Raw genomic sequence first — 19,846 nt, 5'->3', positions numbered from 1 at the left:
TTAGATCAACTCTTTGCAGCATTTTGGGTTCCTGCTCCAAGTAATCTGTTAATATGCTGAAAATCATAGACCCTCTCCCAATAAAACTGCAATTATCTTTACATTTACACCAAAGTTCCATAAAATGTCCAGCTAATTCAGAAGACTCTGAAACATCTAGGAATAAAAACCCTTGTCTTTCATTTATTTAACAAATATTAGTAGACTTTATTACATGTCAGTCACTGTTCTAGGTACTGAGGATAAAGTAGTAAACTTTTATATAAAATTCCTATCCTTATTTGGCTATATTCTGGTGTGGGGAGGTAGACAATAAAGAAGATAAATACGTAAAATATATAGTATGTGATTCAGTGATGAGTGTTAAGGAGAAAATAAAAATCAGAGAAGTGGGAGAAATCAGAGACATCCTGAAGGGCAGTTGAGAAATTAAATAGGTCAACCAGGGAAGGTCTTCTTGAGAAAGTGGTTATTAAGCAAAAACCTGAAGGAACTGAGTGAGTTAACTATAAAACTATTTGGGAAAAGTATCCAGGCATTGGAATTAGTAAGTGCAAAGGCCCTGAGGTGAGCATGTTTGGCAAGTTTAAAGACCAAAAAGAAGACCATCAGAGCTGTAGTGGAGAGAACGAGGAGGTGAGTAATTAGAAATGAAGTCAGAGAGTAACATTATATGTAGGGCCTTATAAGTCATAGTCAGTACTCTAAGGACTGTGGTGTTTGAGTGAGATGTCAGTCTTCAAGGTATGTTCAAATTTCTCCACAGCTGGTTTTAGCCAACTTTTTGTCTCAACTGTGACTGCTCTCCAAACCATACAATTTTATTTAATTCTCACAACGTAAAATTTAACCACTTGCATCTATACACATACATACATACACATATGCACACATAAATGCACACATATGCATATATACATGTAGTTTTAAGTGTGTATGTAGATAGGTATGCAAAAATATTTTCCTGTCTTTCATAATTAGTAATTAACTCATGCAAACTAAAATTTCAAAATTAACACAGAACCAAAATGATATTTGATCTTTATGGCTTATAAATCACACACAGGTTTAAGAAAATAGTATTTATCACACTGTTACCAAGGCAGAAAAAAATCATATCAGATAATTCATGTTATAGTAACTGCTGAAGAAAAGTGTTTTCTTATTCAAAACATTAAGTTCGGGCTTCCCTGGTGGCGCAGTGGTTGAGAATCTGCCTGCCAATGCAGGGGACACGGGTTCGAGCCCTGGTCTGGGAAGATCCCGCGTGCTGCGGAGCGGCTAGGCCCGTGAGCCACAATTGCTGAGCCTGCGCGTCTGCAGCCTGTGCTCCACAACAAGAGAGGCCGCGATAGTGAGAGGCCCGCGCACCGCGATGAAGAGTGGCCCCCACTTGCCGCAATTAGAGAAAGCCCTCGCACAGAGGCGAAGACGCAACACAGCCATAAATAAATAAATAAAATAAAATAAAAAACATTAAGTTTTAGCAATTAATCCAACCACATAGTGTTTTAAGGCCATTAAATAAAGATTCAGACTTCTTGGAGTATTTATTTATCATCTATTATGTTCCAGGGATCTTGCTATGGACTGGAGATACAATGATATGTCAATTAAATGATTTTGCTACGTAATAAACTACTTAAAAACTTAGTGACCTAAAAACAACAAACTTTTATTCTTTCTCTTGAGCCACAAGATCCACTGGCCAATTCTTCTGGTCTGAATCAGTTTGGGTGATGTCTGTGGTCAGGTAGTGTCTTAGCTGGGGCTGTTTGGTCTAGGATGACCACCAGCAGTGTGCTTGGGCTCGGGGGCTACAGCAGAGATAACTCAGCTCAGTCGTATGTGATCACTCATCCTCCAGGAGACTAGAATGGGCTTCTTGACGGCGGACAATCACAGTGACCGCAGGAGCAGCAAAAAGGGAAATCCCACAGTGCAAGTGCTTTTCAAGCTTTCCTTCTTAAATCATATTTGCTATTGCATTGGCCAAAGCAAGTCATATGGCCAAGCCTGGAGTCAGTGTGGGAGGTGACAAGTGGAGGCCATTACTGCAATAGAGTACCATAAACAGAGCATTGCTGAAGGTGACAATTACAGTAGACGCTCTCTCTTACAGTAGTAGCAACAAGACATTTAATATTGCAACATTCATGAGTGACATTTTGAAGAAAAGCCAAAATGCAAGTCAAACTTTGTAAAACAGCTTTTTTTTTCCTAAAGAAAGTTATTCTTCAGGGAAAGATGTTACTAAGAATAGCTTCTATTTGTTGACTACATTTTCTAATTTAACATTTACAGAAAATCTGCCAGGTAGTAAGTATTACTCCTTTTGCATAGACAGTAATTTGAGGGTCTCAGGGGTTAAGTTACTTGTCCAAAGTTACTTAGCATGTTTTGAAATCAGGATTTAAACTGAGGACCTACTGAATATAAAATCTATGCTCTTTTCTCTCTCTCTTCCTCTGTAATAGAAAGAACATGGGCTAGGAATCGAGAAAAAATATGCATTCTTGGCTAGACATACTTTCCTCATGTACACAACATTTTACCTCCTAAATTCTCTTGACTCCATCCTCTGCTTTCCATCTTGCCCTCTGTCACCCTAACCCAAGCTGATAGCCTTTGCCTGGATTATTACAGTGACTAATACCAGAGGAACTTTTTCAAAATTTATATCTGCTCATGTTCCCTTTCCTAAAATCTTTTAATGGTCTCTCTCTCCCTCTCCCTTTCTCTCTCTATCTTTACCTCAGTTACAAAACATCACAAGACTGCCAGGTCTAGCCCCTAACTCCCTTTCTAAACTTCATGCTCCAGACACAAGCCTTCCTTCAGCAATCAATAAATCAGTCAATTCAACCAGTAAGTATTTTTTGAATGACTACTATGTATCTGTCTGTGGTATGTGGTATACACCAGAAAAATTTGGTATACATCAGACAAATATTGTTGCCCTCAACAGAGCCTATGTTCTAGCTGAAGAGTCAATTAATACACAATAAATATTTACATATAAATAAATTATAAACTATGTGGAAAAGTGATATCTTATGGGGAGAAGAAAAAAGAGTAGTCACGCCACATAAAGCAGTACTGGAGGACAGAGTGCAGCAGATGATAGTGTTATGGAAAGTACGGTGGTCAGGAGAGACTTCGTTGAGAATGTCCACCTGATGTATGTTAAGGAGCTGGCTGAAGAGATATCGCAAGGATGAGGGCTAGAGCGTTAAGGGTTGAGGAAGCAAGCTCAGCCTGCTCAGAGGATGGCAGGGAGGACAGTGTAACTGATACTGAGTGGGGAGGGGGAGCATTGGAGAAATGTCAAAGAGGTAATGGGGGCTTTGTAGACCACCCACCATGGGGCCTTTCTACTTACAATGTTCTCTCCCTTATTTGGTTAATTCCTACTCATAATTCAGCCCTTAGCTCAAGTTTACTTCTGCTAGAAGATCTTCCTGATCAAGTCAAGTAAGGCACCCTATTGTAGGTTCTCACAGCACTATGGATTTCTCTTGTATTATTTATCACAAGTGTGCTTTATCTTTTTGACATGATTATTTTGTAGTATTTGTACATTCTCTGAGGCTGTAAGCTCCATGAGGGCTAGGACTATTTCTGCCTGTGCCTGCCACAAACTCCATGGCACATATCACAGTTTCAAAAATCCAATAGATGTGCATTAAATTGTGTTGAGATAATCAGTAAATGAAGTAAATATTAAGCACTTGCTATGGAGTGACACAGAGGAGTAAATCTGAACAAGTCACATCCATGAGCCAGGCTTCCACTTCTTCCATGTTAAATGGGGAGTTGGACTGAGCTATCTCCAAGATCACATAAGGATATACAATTTGGTGATTCTGTGAGAAAGGTTGAATATATTGCCTTCTAATATATTAAAGAGTTTGTATACTCCTAGTTGTTCTAATGCTTTTACAAAGAGATATTATTTTAAATAAACTTTGTTATGGGCCAAGTTGTGAACCTTCCAAAATTTATACGTTGACTTCCTAAAATTCAATACCTCAGAATGTGAGTGTATGTGGAGATAGAGCCTTAAAGAGTTAATTAAGGTAAAATCAGGTAACCTGGGTGAACCCAAATACAATATGACTGGTGTCCTAAGAAAAGGATTTTAGGACACAGACAATACAGGGATGACCATGTGAAGACACAGCGAGAAGATTGCTATGTACAAGCTATGTTTTTTAGGTTTCCCCTATATCTTTTCTCTCTTCTTCTGGTAAAAGCAGCCAAAATTCATTTCAGGGAACTGGCACAACTCCACCGTGTATGGTCTTGCTAAGACTTTAACTCAAGCCAAAGTTTGGGCACTTAACCCAAATAGGCGAATCAGACTCTGTCTTTGTTTGTAGAATATCTCCAGCCATTTAAATATTGAGAGGAAAATCTCAAGAACAGAAAGGAAAAAGTAATTTGTAATCTAGACACTGTGAGCCAAAGTAAACAGTAGTGGTGATGCCATGGATGGAATGTTCATGTCCCCCCCACCCCAATTTATATATTGAAACCTAATCTCCAGTGTGACGGAGTGGGTCTTTTGGGAGGTGATTAGGTCATGAGGATGGAGCCCTCAGGAATGGGATTAGTTCCTTTATAAAAGAGACCACAGAGAGTTCCCTTACCCCTTTCACCATGTGAGGACACAGTGAGAAGATGGCCACAATAGGAACCAGGAAGAAAGCCCTCACCAAACACTGAGTCTGCTGGCACCCTGATCTTGGACTTCCCAGCCTCCTGAACAGTGAGAAGTAAATGTTTGTTGTTGTAGCCACCCAATCTACGGTAACTGTGTGTTAGTAACTCAAACAGACTAAGATAGGCAGGTTAATTATAATTTTATAATTCATTATATACATGATTAGAGTATTATGGATGAACGTGTACTAAAATATGAAGTTCATTTTGTTTCTTCTCAGGGGAGTGAAGATTTTCCTGAATTGCCTGGAAATAGAGCTTCAAATTAAGAGCCGAAAGTTTGGGAGCACCCACGTACTGTGCCACTCCTGTGAGACAGTTACCTCATCCAGAGCCCATCCTCTCACGCACAGCTCTATACGTGTGAGTAGAGAAATGCTCAGCTGTTAGGGAATGGGGTGGATGTACGGACAAAGACAGACCAGGTGGAGAGTGTGATCAAGTTGCTGTCTGGAAACTGTCGATGAAGTATGGTAAGGAACAATGCAGGAACAAATCGGAGGTTCTTGAAACAATTAGTGCTGTTGATCAAAATCTACAGAACTTTGGTTCTAAAGTTTTCCAATACCTCCAGGATTTATCTACCAAGGAAAATTATATTGTAAAAATAGATTGTCTAAATACACAAGGCTGTCGTTTTTTTCCATTATGTATGGTTGCTTGATAAAATAAATTTAATTTTTAAAAATTAAAAATCACTTCTGACTATAGACGCTTACCTTTCTTGAACATTCTAATTTATTTTTAAAGAAAAATGAAACTCACTAGCATGACTATTATGATAACTAACTACACTGCATCATTGAATTCATAGAAAACCAAAATAACCTAGACAACGAAAAAAAAAAAGGAATAAAACCCAGAATCCTTAATCTTAATAAAGCATGCAACTGCCTATAATATTCCGATATGGATGGCCAGCTGTGGTTCCCCAGAGCACTTCTTGGATATTTGAAATGAGATTAAAAAGCAGTCTCATTGTCTTCACACAGCAAACTGGAAAAGGCCCTCTAAAACTAGCTACTAGCAACATCTCTTTCTGAAAGTATACTACTACAGAGCATGCCCCACATCCATATCCCTCCTAAAGAAATGACTGTCCCAAGAGGAAGTCTAGCTATATTAGAAATTTCACCTCTGTATATAATATTAAGTGGAAGATGTACATTCCCACACAGCAGCCATTACTTCCCTTTACCTCGGTGTTACTTAGATTTCACCACAGTTTACGGTTCATTGCAAATGGAGTAGATAACCTGCAAGTGTGAAAATATGTTCATGCCTCAGTGAGGCACCCTCTGTTGTTAATAGGTTTTACACATTGTTTCAAATTTAGCTTTCAGCCTTTCCAACATCTTCACACAGAATGTGAATACCAATGGCAATACCCGTAATTTTCTTTTTTGTGTTTTTGCCATCTAACGCTAAGCTGTCACCCCTTGAGTTCCATTCCCTTTATTTGGTACACAGCTTGACCCTATTTTGTTATATTCATCAGAACTTAGCCTCCATCTGCATGGTTCTTTTTCTCATCCAACTGTGTCATAAGCCTTGCTGTATTTCCTCTGTCTCAAGACACTTTTACATCTTGCAGTATTACCCTTCCATTTGGCAAATGGTCCTTTATGAATTTTTACTTATCAAGAAAGGCATGCTCCTTTGTTCAGGAGATTTTGTTTATTATATGTACATTTTCCACATATATTAAAATCATTGCCTGTCTCCTCAACATTACTTTTTGGTAGATAGTATTTTTTGAGGAAATAGAAACATGAAACCTGAATAAGCTTGTTGTCTGTTAAAGATGTTAGGCCAGTAAGAAATAAACCCACTGATGAATATCCCTCTTACTGGGCTCCACTCGGATTCATTGACTACTAGTGTGGCTACATAGTAAACTCAGTACTTCTATAAATAGAAGCCATTACCCTCTTAGAAAATCTTAACTACTGTTCAAAAATTAACTACAGGTATACCTAACAAGGATAAATATCCAACATCATTAAGCAAATATGAAAGTGAAGTGAAAATGAAAAAAAAATAATTAAAATATAAGAAGTAGATTGTCAATTTCTATTGCGTATCCAGACTGCTAGATACTAAACGTTAACTTATGGTTTTTTTTTCCCTCCTAAAAGAGGTAGAGAGAATGCTTTGGAATTAAGTTCCCTATTCTTCAATCCTATCATTCTAGCCACAGTAATGCACCACAGCTTGCTACTTTATTAGTGGCAATGTAAGTGACTTAGACTTGGATTCTACTTCTCTGTCATTTGTTAACGTTTAACTATAATCATATCATTTAACTTTCCCATTCCCCATTTCTTCATATTCCAAATGAAAGAATTGTAGCATTTGATATCCCAGTTACACAACTCTGTGATGACATAACTACCAACGTTTCTCCTCTCTTATTTCTTATCCCTTAACCCCAATTCTCTAAAATTCCCCAGTTTCTTTCTAACTCATTAATTCGTTTTGTGACTACTCTTCAAATTTATAAATTTATATAATTTTTAATTAAAAATAATATATTATTGTGTGTGCCCTCAGGAAACCCACTTTCAGTAGGTATACCAGCCAGTAGAGCACAGCTCCTAAAAAGCTAATGATAGGGAATGATCACCTAATTAACCTGTTTATTTTATATATTTAGAAACTGAGGGTCAAATAGATTAAGTAACTGATTAAAGTCCTTAACTTTTTGGTAGCAGCATAAGGAAGAGATTCCCATTTATATGTTTTTAGCTATACATTTCCCTCCTTTCCGAATTCCCTCCAATCTGGTAATATTGTTGGGTTGGGGTTTTTTTAAGAAAAAATTGTATGCTGTACTCTCAGACTAATGCTTCATGGCCAACTTGTTATGAACCATGATCATAAGCCATTTTTTTCTGCCAGATTTATGGGATATTTTTGTTTTCCCTCCTAATGCACAGCTCCACAGTTGTCTTTATTGAACTACATCCTGTATCTGATTATTTCTTTATTAAACAATGGTTTCTTCCAATCTTTATGACTTACTGAATCTTTCTGGGCCTCAGTTTTCTCATTAGAAAAATAAGGGACTTTGAGTGAATTAACTCCTGAGGCACCTTTTACTTCCAAAGCACCATTTTCCAAACTGGGACTGAATCTAGGCCACTTTCAGATTTTAAAAATGTGTTCTATATTTTATCATCCAGACACTTGATGAGAAGTGTCCCAAATCAACTCTTCCAAGACACCATTTGTCACATTCTCCTGAAGTTGACATTAATGCATTGATCACATCCCTATTACTCGTTTATATTTTCTCTAAGTGTTCTCAGTTCAGGGGACATTTGTCTGTCGATGTTTTACAAAATTCCTGGGGCAGATTAATTTTATTTTCTGTATCTTTATTTTTTTTTTTTAATTTTGCTTTTTCAAATTGATGAGCTTATACGGATTTATTTTTTATATTATTTCCAAGACTTTAAAAAGACGGAAATGTTAAATCAGTTCAATTCAGTTTAAAAGATCAATATTCTATTGATTCCAGGAATACCAAATTTATCTAGTTTTAAGATTGAGAGACAAATGGACTGTAGTTATTGTCAGAGGCTTACAAAACTTAAATTCATCTTGTAAAGTGATTTAGCTTTACTTTGTCTCCTAGAACTTTGATGGAATTAACCAAATTAGATGTGTAAGTTTCATTATTTTTTAACAAATTAATATAAAATTTTGAACAGTAAAAAAATAACATTGTTATTTCCCAGTAACTTCATTTAGCTTTGCTATAAACTGCAATACCAAACTTGCCTGCAGCTCTTTCAAGACATTTACTAAATTAATTCAAATCTGTTTTGCTCCGTCTGTAAAATGACTGAATATAATGTGCTGTTCTGCTTCCAGGATCTCGTTTCTGTCTCTAGAAAGAGACTCTGATCTTAACTTTGCCAGCAGAGGGCACATACACATATCCTTCTTTGTTTCTTCTAATTTACAAAAAGGAAAATTTTAAGAAGCCTCATTTGAGGTTCTATAACATATTACCTTGTTGGAACTGAGTCTAACTGAAAAAAGAAAACAACACAGACAACACATTAAGATTTTCTTTGAAAAGTCTAATGCCTGAATGAAAACCAAGAGACACTGGAATATTACGGCCACTGAACCAGAACATCAGTTTAATATATCTATGTTTGCGCTGTGAAATTTTGGGGGGATTTTACTGCTCGTTTTGTTCTGGTCATATTTTGATCTGGCCTTTCTGCTTTTAGTATTCAATTCCGGACTTAGAATTAACAAAGAAGTGGTCAACTAACATTTATTTACATGTTCATTTATTTGTAGAATTAGCAAAAATTCAAACAACCAATAATCTATGTTTTAGCCTAAAGTTGCTACAATAAACACATATGCAGAATATCGAATTTAATTGGACAGTTATTTAAATGTTTCTGAGAGAAGGAGCAATAAAAATCAGGCTGTTGACCATTTTGGTTAATGGCTTAACAACAGTCGTGAACATTTTAATCTTCTGGCTGCTTACAATGAACGGATAGAATGGTAGCATTTTTTACACTGTCAGCTATGTGAGCACGGTGGAGCATCTGTAATTTCAACATTATGCATATGCATCATGTAATTATATAATTGCAGATATGTTGTGTCTGCACACATCGAAAGGTTATGCTTTTAAAATGGAAAAGTAATGTAGAAAAGCAGAAGTCAGAGGCTCATGTGCTGATATCTATCTCCAGCAGCATAAATTTTAAGGATTTTGTATAAGCCACTGTACAGCCTGACTTGCACCAAAACCAATCCAAGAACTCACAAATGGATGTTCAAATGCTATGTCGACTTTTAAAAAATTCTAATGCATTAGGTCAAGATGCTAACTAATCTTTACAGGTTAGTCTAAACTTTAGTATATGTGGAACAAGAGCCACTGTGATTTTTTTTTATTGAGATGTATAAATCAGGACACTTTGGACTTACTTTAAAAAATAAGTTATTTGAAACTTAAACACAGAAAAATATTAATAATAATGTAAGAGTTCAGTTCAAAGCTTAGATTCTGCTATTTTTAAGTTTTTCTAGCAAAAGATAATCAAAAGTGATTGTCGTAGGAGGAGAGACACGGTTCCAGACAAAAGAAGCAAAAACACCCTGAGAATATGAGACTATTTCCATTCATAAGGAGGGCTTTTTCCAAATAAAGTCTTTCCTGATTGGGAACCCCGATAACTCCCTCCATAAAGAGTTATTTTTTCCAAGTAAAGTCTTTTTCAATAGAGCCCAATTCCAATTGCAACCCCAATTGTAAGGTCACTGAGATTACTGTCAATGATACCAAACATTTCGTCAGCTCCAAAAATCTTAAGCAATGTTTTAAAATTTACATATTTATGTATAGCTTTAGTTAACATCTACATATATAATTATAAGTAATAATGCTTAATTATGATTTTTAAAAAGACCTAGTGCTTGTAGCCCATAATATTTTAATGTCTCTCTCTCTGTCTCTCTTTGATAAAATAGAGACCCTACAGTCTTAAAAAATTGAATCTAACATCCACGAACTGGAATGCTAAGTAGAAAAGAGAGATATAAATTGTAAGAACACAGAATAATCAGGAAGGTTAAGTGCCTCACAAAGAAACAGACTGTACACACTGTGAGTACCTATGTCATGTATGGTTTCCTCCCTAGCTGACAAACATCAGGCTCAAAACAACGCTTCTCCGGTAACCTTACTTGTTTTTTCTCTCTCCATCCTCATCTGTCTACCTTTTCTGTCTTTCTTTCTCCTTTTGCTAAACTGGATTACAGAATCATAATTTGCTGAATTTATAGCTAATACCTTAGGTATATATCATTTTACTTTAAAATCTGGCCAGTATCATGGAAAATTAATACGCTATTACTATGGCATGCATGGAGCACCAAGGCCTTAAGGAGGAGGTATCGGGCCAGGACTCAGTGCTCCTAATTTTTTTTTTTTTTTTTTTTTTTGTAATTTACACTATGGAACTGGACCAACCTATCATCTTTCTTTAAGTCTCAGTTTACTTTACTTCCTGAAACAAAAGAACAGAACAAAAGCAAAATCTGGTTCAAATTTCTACGGCTTGCTTAAATTGTGAGTGTAACATAAATTATTTAAAATTTGTACTCCTCTGGCTCATACAGACGTTTTCAAATGTGCAGCAATTGACTTCTCCTTTAGCAATAAGGTAGTGGGAAAAAACAAGAAACTTGTGGTGGTTCCTTAAGGTATGAGCCTACTGGGGTTTTCCAAGATATGATTTATCCTGAAATAGAGAAAGAGAACTAGAACATAAACATTGATACTACACCAATTAAATGAATGCATTTATCATTCTAACCAATAAATTTATTTTTAAATTATTATTATTCATGTTTTCTTTTTAACCTCTTAGGTTGTGTGAACCAACAATCCGAAGTGGATAAGTCAATTAATACCTTCACCTGAAAGAGCTAAAAAAAAGAATACTTTCTTTAGTTACCTGGGTAGCTTTTTATTAATCATATTATTTTGAGGTATTACTCATTTTGGAAGTGGGTGAATACTATGGACATATATTTATTTCTGTCCTATCTCAAACCTGCCTTGATGTAAACTAAACCTCTTATATGGAAGTGGGTATTCGGTTGCTTTTATGGTAATTATTTTGTGTTAATGATTAAACAGTACAATATATATGTTATAATTACAATGTGATAAAATCCTAAATCAATTTATTAGAGTTAAAGAAATGGAGCTGGCTGAAGGCAGAGAGAGCATCGTGGAGGTCCCCAGCTATAGGTGAACTTTCTGCTGGCCACCAGAAGGTTGCAGGTTCGTGGAGGTCTGCTATTTAAAAGATGGAGAGTATATATACCTTGAGGTTGACAGAAGGGCGTTGTTAGTAGTGATGATGGGAGGTGTGATGATAGAATCTAATTAGGTGGTTGCTAGCATGTTGGAAACAAAAGGAAGATCATATCTATTCAGAAGCTAAAATGTGCTAATACCAAATTAGATGCTTAGTCAATATAACCACCACTGCATGTGGTAAGTGTTTATACCTCAGAGAAGCAGTTAATTATCTCTCTTCAATTTACCAGTCTCTGCTTGAAACCCAACTTTAGCCATATATTTAATGCCATAGTTGAGGAAGATGTAGGTTTTTTTCCCCTGTATGAAACAGAATCAATCTATTTCTTCCCCAGAGAGTGACATTTAATCACCCCTGTGTTACTAGGCTTATGACTGGGGATTATGATTATTATTCTCATTTGCCTTGGAGGCTTTGTGCTTTCAAAGCCTTTATAGCAAATCACATACCCACGCAGAAAGGTCCACTGATCATCAGTTCCCCAGCACCCTTTATCAAGTGGGTCCTGAAGAAACTTCTTCATATTTCCTAGTGCATGGTTTTAAGTTGTTTGTTATTCTATACAGAGTAGATGCAGGCCACACACAAAAACATTTCAATTTCTAATTGTATATCTGAGTCAACTTTATAAATTTGATATCTAAAAATAACACTTTGGTCAAGATTATTGGTTATTTTTTATATCCTCTTGATTTTTTATGCTTTAAAAACTGATGGAAATGACTTAAAGAGGATGAATCATATTGTCTGATATCCAAGAATGTATGTATACTTTCTTTTAAGGAAATCCAAGGGCTTTATAGGCAATAAAAATGTCAATATTCTAAGGTCTCTATTTACTGAACCACTGTTGAAAGACTAATGTATCAAATAAAACACAGAGGAAAATGCATTATATAATTTTGTCAGTAAAAATTTTTTCTTGTGTACATCTCAATGTCTTTTTAGTTTTTTTTTAATATAACAATTCAATTAATATTTATTTTAGCACCTACAAGCCACTGTACTAGTGAATTTAGGCATTTGGGAATAATAATATCTCAGTAGTAAGCCCTTCCTCTGCCAAACATTGCACTGTTTTACATCTCATTTTTCCTCAAAGAACTGCACAAAATAAGTATTACTATTATCTCTGTTCATTGATGGGAAAATTGAGATACAGAGAGGGTTAACTAATTTACCCAAAGTCACACAGCTTATAAATGATCTATCCTGTATTTGGACATAAGTAGTATAACTCCAGAGCTTTACTCTTTTTACTTTTGAAAATGAATCTACTCTCTTCCCTTATCTATCTAAACTGAGTTTTCCTATTTCTGCTTTTTAAAAGAAGATTTAGAATTGTAATAAACCAAAACCAAAACCAAACAAAACAAACACAAAACCTGAAATGTATGCACTGCTAGTATAATTTAATTATTTGCTATGCTTTCTTTGGTAATTCGTTTAAAAAGTCATTTACTTGTTCTAAAAACAACACACACACACACACACACACACACACACATTCCATGTTATTTGGGTAATGTAATACACAGCAAACATCTACAGTCAGCTGCATTAATTTGTGGTGCCCAATGTGAAATGAAAATATGGAGTTCCTTGTTCAAAAATTAAGAATTTTGAGATGGAGACAGATAAGTATTAAACCAAATGAGACTGCATAGGTCACATGCTCATGATGCTGGCTCTGGCAAGAAACTAGCATTGCTCACTGAAGACCTTCTATTGTCAGAGTAACCTGTGAGCCAAAGAGATTCCTGGGAGACACAAAAGGCCACGAGAATAGATAAAATGTTGGTTGTATTAGCTTGTCTTTCTACCAGTGAAAATCTTCTTGAATACAATGTGTAGGACATATGGCCACAGAGAGTTTTTCTGTTAACAATTTTTATGAAGCAGATGCAAATATTTAACTGAGAGTTGAGTATGTTCCAAAGAGATTCATTTCTTTTCTTTTTTTTGGCATGTGTATGTCCAGCTACTCCAACATCACTTGTTAAAGACTATCTTTTATCCATTGTATTGCCTTTCTCCTTGGTCATAAATCAATTGACTAAATTTCTGTAGCTTGGTTCCTTATTCTGTTCCATTGATCTGTTTGTCTATTCTTTCACCAAGACCACACTAACTTTACAGTAAGTCCTGAATACTGTAGTTTTATAGTAAGTCTTGAAGTGTGGTAGTGTCAGTGTTCCAAATTTGTTCTTCTCCTTAAATATTATGTGGTTATTTGGGGTCTTTTACCTTCCCATATAAACTATAGAATCAGTTATTCAATATCCACAAAATGATTTGCTGGAATTTTGATTGGAATTGTATTGAACCTATAGATCAACTTGTTAAGACTGGACATCTTAACAATATTGAGTCTTCCTATCCATGAATACGGAATATCTCTCCAATTATTTTGCCCTTCTTTGATTTCTTTCATCAGAGTTTTGTAGTTTTCCTCATGTAGCTCTTGTACATATATTGTTAGATTTATACCTAAGTATTTCATGTTTTTGGTCCTAATGTCTATGATATTGCATTTTTAATCTCAAATTCCACATGTTTATTGCTGGCATATAGGAAAATGATTGACTTGTAACCTTGTATACTGCAACCTTGTTATAATCACTTATTAGTTCCAGGAGTTTTTTTGCCCGTTCTTTTAAATTTTCTACATAGATGACCATCATCTGTGAAGAAAGATAGTTTTATTCTTCTTTCTCAATCTGTATACTTTTTATTTCCTTTTCTTGTCTTATTGCACTAACTAGGACTTCAAGTATGATGTTAAAGAGCAGCGGTGAGAGGGGATATACTTGCCTTTTCCTGATCTTAGTGGGAAATCTTCAAGTTTCTCACTATAAGTATAATGTGAGTTGCAGGGTTTTTGTAGATATTCTTTATCAAGTTGAGGAAGTTCTCCTCTATTTCTAGTTTACTGAGAGCTTTTATCATGAATGGATGTTGGCTTTTGTCAAGTGCTTTCTGCATCTGTTGATATAATTATATGATTATTCTTCTTTAGCTTGTTGATGTGATAGGTTACATTTATTGATTTTGAATGTTGAACCGGCCTTGCACACCTGGGATAAATCTTACTTGCTTTGGGCCTACAATTCTTCTTACACATTGTTGGAGTCAACTGCCTAATATTTTGTAGAGGATTTTTACATCTATGTTCATGAAAGATATTGATCTGTGTTTTTCTTTTCTTGCAATGTCTTTGTCTGATTTTGAGTTAGGAAAAATTCTCTCTCTTCCATCTTCTGAAAGAGACTGTAGAGAATTGGTATAATTTCTTCCCTAAATATGTGGTAGAATTCACCAGTGAACCCATCTGGGTCTGGTGCCTTCTGTCTTAGAAAGTTATTAATTGTTGATTTAATTTATTTAATAAATATAGGCCTATTAATATTGTCTATTTATTTTTGTCTGAGTTTTGACAGATTGTGTCTTTCAAGAAGTTGGTCCATTTCATCTAGGTTATCAAATTTGTGGGCATAGAGTTGTTCATAGTGTCACTTTATTATCCTTTTAATGTCCATGGGATCTGTAGTGATGTTCTCTGTTTCGTTTCTGGTATTAGTAATGTGTGTCCTCTTTCTTTTTTGCTTAGCATAGCTAGAGGCTTATTGATTTTATGGCTCGTTTCGAAGAACTACCTTTTGTTTGTTTGTTTTTTTTTGACTCATAGACCTGTCCCATCTGAGCCTCCAATGATTCTTCAATTACAATAGGTTTTCCTTCTCCAGCATTGGTTCCTGCAAAGGTATTTACTTGGGTATTTCTGCTCCAATAAGTTGTGCCTTTTTGTATCCAGCCTGTCTGTCTCTCCAATTTGGGGGGCAGTGGTTTGCCCTAGGACCTCATTTCTCTGACAGATCCGAGAAGAGATGTTGATTTGTCTGTTTGTTCAGCTTTTTACTTGTTGTTAGGACACAGTGACAACCTCCAAGCTCCTTACATGTGAAAATGAAAGCCAGAGTCTAAAAGTAGTTTTAACCCACAAAGCAGGATTGTTATGACAAAAACTTATAATAAAAGAAGTCTGAAAATTTTTTTAAACCATATGTATCATTGCCACTCTAATTCCAAAGTCTTGAGATTTTATCTTCCATTGAATGTCATTTGCATTTTCTAATTTGCTTTTATCAGGTTTATCCTGTCAATCAATAAGTATACTGTAAGCCAACATGATAGTCTAAAATGTTACCTCCCTCACGTGATTTACTTAGACTGATTTTCTTTAACCAAATGATTAATCAAGTATACAATTCTAATTGATTCTAGAGCATATTAGTTAAAATAATTTTCAATATTTTTTATTTAAAGGCTACATGACTATAATTTCTAAGGCTTTTTCCCCAACAATTTAACAAACATTTTTATTTCATGCCCAGATTCCAGTTAAATGTGCAAAACAGCAAGGAATGATTTATATATATATACATATATATATGTATATATATATATATAAATTAAAATCCTTAGAAGAACAAAATTAATAAGTATTTATCAGGATATGTCTCTGAATTAAACACTACAATAAACAATTATTACATGACAAATGTATATTCAACTTAAAAAAAAACTTTATGAATTACATAAAATAAAATTTAGGCAATCAAAGTAACCCATACACAGGGTGTGTTACACTGTTTCCTTTTCCCTTAACCTCTACTCAGTGAGCCAGGGAAAAAGTGCTTGCAAGAGACAGAAAACGTAAGGACATTTTCTCTTGTTTTATCAAAAAGAAAACCAGACTGTTCCCTGCTTTCGTTCATATATAGTTTTGCACATGAATGCATACAGCCAATAAAGCAGCAGTGTTTTCTTTTTCTATCTTTATTTATTATTAAATACTTAGTCTTCATTGAAAGACACTCTTTTGTGTTACGAGGGTTAGGTCAAGTGGGTTTAGGAATTTTCAGTCATAGTTTTCAGCACCACATAGTTCTTTGAAGGGAAGGAACGCACGTGACTGATAGTCCAAGCATGAAACACATAAAGAAGAGAATGTGTCATCACCGTCATGAAAAACCTCTTTGAATGGCAGTGATGAGTCTATAAAATATGAGCAAAGCAGACAGAGTTCCTATTCTCTAGTAACATAGTAGTAAATAACAGAGGTTGTGCCTTAGAAACATCCTTGATGCATGATCTGGAATTCTTAACACAAATTCAAGTATGTCTGATAGCTCTTAATGGTTCATGTGAAATAATGAGAAAGCTGTAATTTCATTATCCTGGGAAAATCCTGTTTAAGTTAAGTAGAACATTGTGTTTTGCTTTATCTTTTACTCAATCACTTTTACCTTCTGGAAGGTAGGGGGAGGCTAGGATGACAAAAGAGGGATAAAAATACATTGGCCTAATTGTCTACATCTCATTGGTCCTTCAGTATGTTCATGATAATGCATTTATATCTTTGTCTCTGGCTTCATATGCACCCACAGAAGTTCTTTGTCTTCCTGGTAACCTTAACTGGGGACTCTTCAAAAATAATTTCCATCTTAACATCCATCCAACTGAATGAAGCCTCTGCTGAGAAGTATGCAAACAAAAAAGTTTACCTAAGAACATTTCTCTGTATATGAAAGGACAAATACAGTTTGTAAAGGAAAAGCTGAAAACCCCTTATTTCTTGATAGAAGGAAGTTTTATATGAGGTATATTAAGGCAGAAATTTTGACATACTTGGAATAATTTAGAAAATTACTGCATGGAATGGTTTCATGTTGAGTTGAATACGGAAGAAAGCAAATAAAACTGTACCAAAAATATTGTTTGCTTTTGGAAATGGCAAAGAAGAAATATAAAATATTGAAGACAAATATAAATTAAAATCAAGTTTTCAACATATTCAGATTTATCATTTTAAGTAAGAAAAAAATGAAAATATTGATAATAGAAGGATAGAAAGACAGATAAATAGATATATAGATAGGCGGGTAGATAGGCAGACATGTAGCATGGTCAGTCATAGCCAAATGTTCTGCAGTGAAAAAAGGAGAACAATTTAGAGGTTTCTTATTGATGACCCATACATACATCTATACTAGTTTCCAAGAAGAAAAGTAATTATTAGTTTGTAATACTTACAAAGTGACAATACTAAGAGTATAACCACCTTACTTGAATTAAAGACTCTGCCTTCTCTTTGATTTGAAACAACGGATAAATTACTAAGACTTTTTGCCATATGGTTTCTCCATTGTGAAAGTTGATAATGTTGACTTTCTCACAGAGACTGTGAAAAGTAATGAGATAATAATGTGATTCTAAGGTTGAGATAGATGTCCAAAAAATGCCACATTACTTACCATAATGAGAAGAAAAATGCTTGTGCTATAAAGCAAAATCACCTTTGTTCAACTAATGCAAGACAACTGACCTATCATCTAAAAATTTTCCCCCATTTCATACAAAGGTGGAATTTTATTTTGAAGAGAAATTTCCTGTATAATACATTTTCTTAAAAGATAAAGTAAATTAGAACCAAAGCACACGCAAAGCTATTTAATGGCTAATAACCACAAATCTTCAGCTAAACATTCCTTATCACAAGAGACATTATTGCACTATTACTTGTAATCTCACCTGTGCCTGATTGCTCTAACACTGGTTAATACACTGCTGCCAATGGTTATTGACAAGTAAATTATCACAGTGTCATCATTTTCTTTTGAATAAATAAGCAAATGATAAAACAGCTGACTCTTACCTGCCTGGCACATAGCAAACACTCTCAAAATGATGGCTATTATACTTGCAAGACACTGTTCTGAGTCATCCATTAAATTCTAAGAATGATTTACATATACTCTTATTGAAGCTTTCAGTAACCCTATATGGGAAATGGTTTATTATTACCATTTTACAGATGAGTAAACTAAGACATAGAGAGGTTAAATAATTGGCAAATGTGTTAGTCAAGGTTCTCCAGGGAAACAGAAGCAATAGGAAAGATAAATATATGGAGATTTATTATGAGGAACTGGCTCACACAATTATGGAAGCTGAGAAGTCTCAAGATCTGTTGTCTGCAAGCTGGAGACCTAGGAAAGGTGGTGGTGTAATTTAGTCCAAGTCCAATGGCCAGAGAACCAGGGGAGCCAATGGTATAAGTCCCAGTCCAAGGGCAAAAGAAGATGAGACGAGATGTTACAGCTCATGCAGTGAAGCAGAAAAACAAGGGGAAAATTCCTCCTGTCTTCACTTTTTGTTCTGTTCAGGCCCTCAAAAGATTGGATGATGCCCACACACACTGGGGAGGGCAATTTACTGAGTCTGCGGATTCACATGCTAATCTCATCCAAAAACATCCTCACAGACACACCCAGAAATAATGTTTAACCTGAGTACCCCATGGCCCATCAAGTTGACACATAAAATCAATCATCACAACCAAAGTCCCCTAAGTAACTGGCTCTACAGAGTCTGGGCTCTTAACCGTCATGCTCAGCTGCCATTGCCATATACAACATACAGTTTGATGCAGAATTAATGAAATCTGTTAAATTCTAAGATTTAGCAAATGTTGAATACGCAAGTTTAGAAACACATTTATAATACATAAACTACGTAATATTTTCCAAAATATCAGACTCAGTTTGATATCATTAAATTTTATTAAAATGTTATTAAATATTTTATTAAATATTCACTAACTGAAAACTCAAAAGGTCTTTAAATCTGTAAGAGAATTACAATCCACTAAGTGTTTAAGAACATTTGAATAACATTTTAAGGAAAAACAACCTCCATAATTGGATGAAAATACTAGCAGCAAGATCATTTTTTATAAACCTCTTTTGGATAGATTTCTATGTGGAACACATTTGAGACATATGACTGTAGAGTTTGATGTCCATCCCCAAATTGCCCTCCTGTAGGCATTCCCTTCTTTAGGACCCTAGGACTCTGGGGAATGAACAGTTTGAGAACCTAATCTTAGACTAAACTAATCATTTTAGGATTTATAAATACTACCTCGAACGCGAAAAATTGTAAATCTATTTTACAGAAAAAGCAGGTAGCAATTATATAGCCATATAAGAATATACAAAAATATTTTGCCTCAAAATTGCAAGTATCATTTTGTTCGTCTGAGAAAATGATTTTGAATTGCCTCCATCACTAACCACTTTATATTATTCTGGTTGGTTTTCACATACTGTAACGTCTCAATTTTTATGTAGTGGTTTTATTATATTTTCTCTTTTGCCCATAATTTTTTCTTTTCTTTGTTAGCA

Source organism: Eubalaena glacialis, chromosome 5, assembly GCF_028564815.1.
Source record: "Eubalaena glacialis isolate mEubGla1 chromosome 5, mEubGla1.1.hap2.+ XY, whole genome shotgun sequence".
Lineage (NCBI taxonomy): Eukaryota > Metazoa > Chordata > Mammalia > Artiodactyla > Balaenidae > Eubalaena > Eubalaena glacialis.
Note: the sequence above shows the minus strand (reverse complement) of the source record.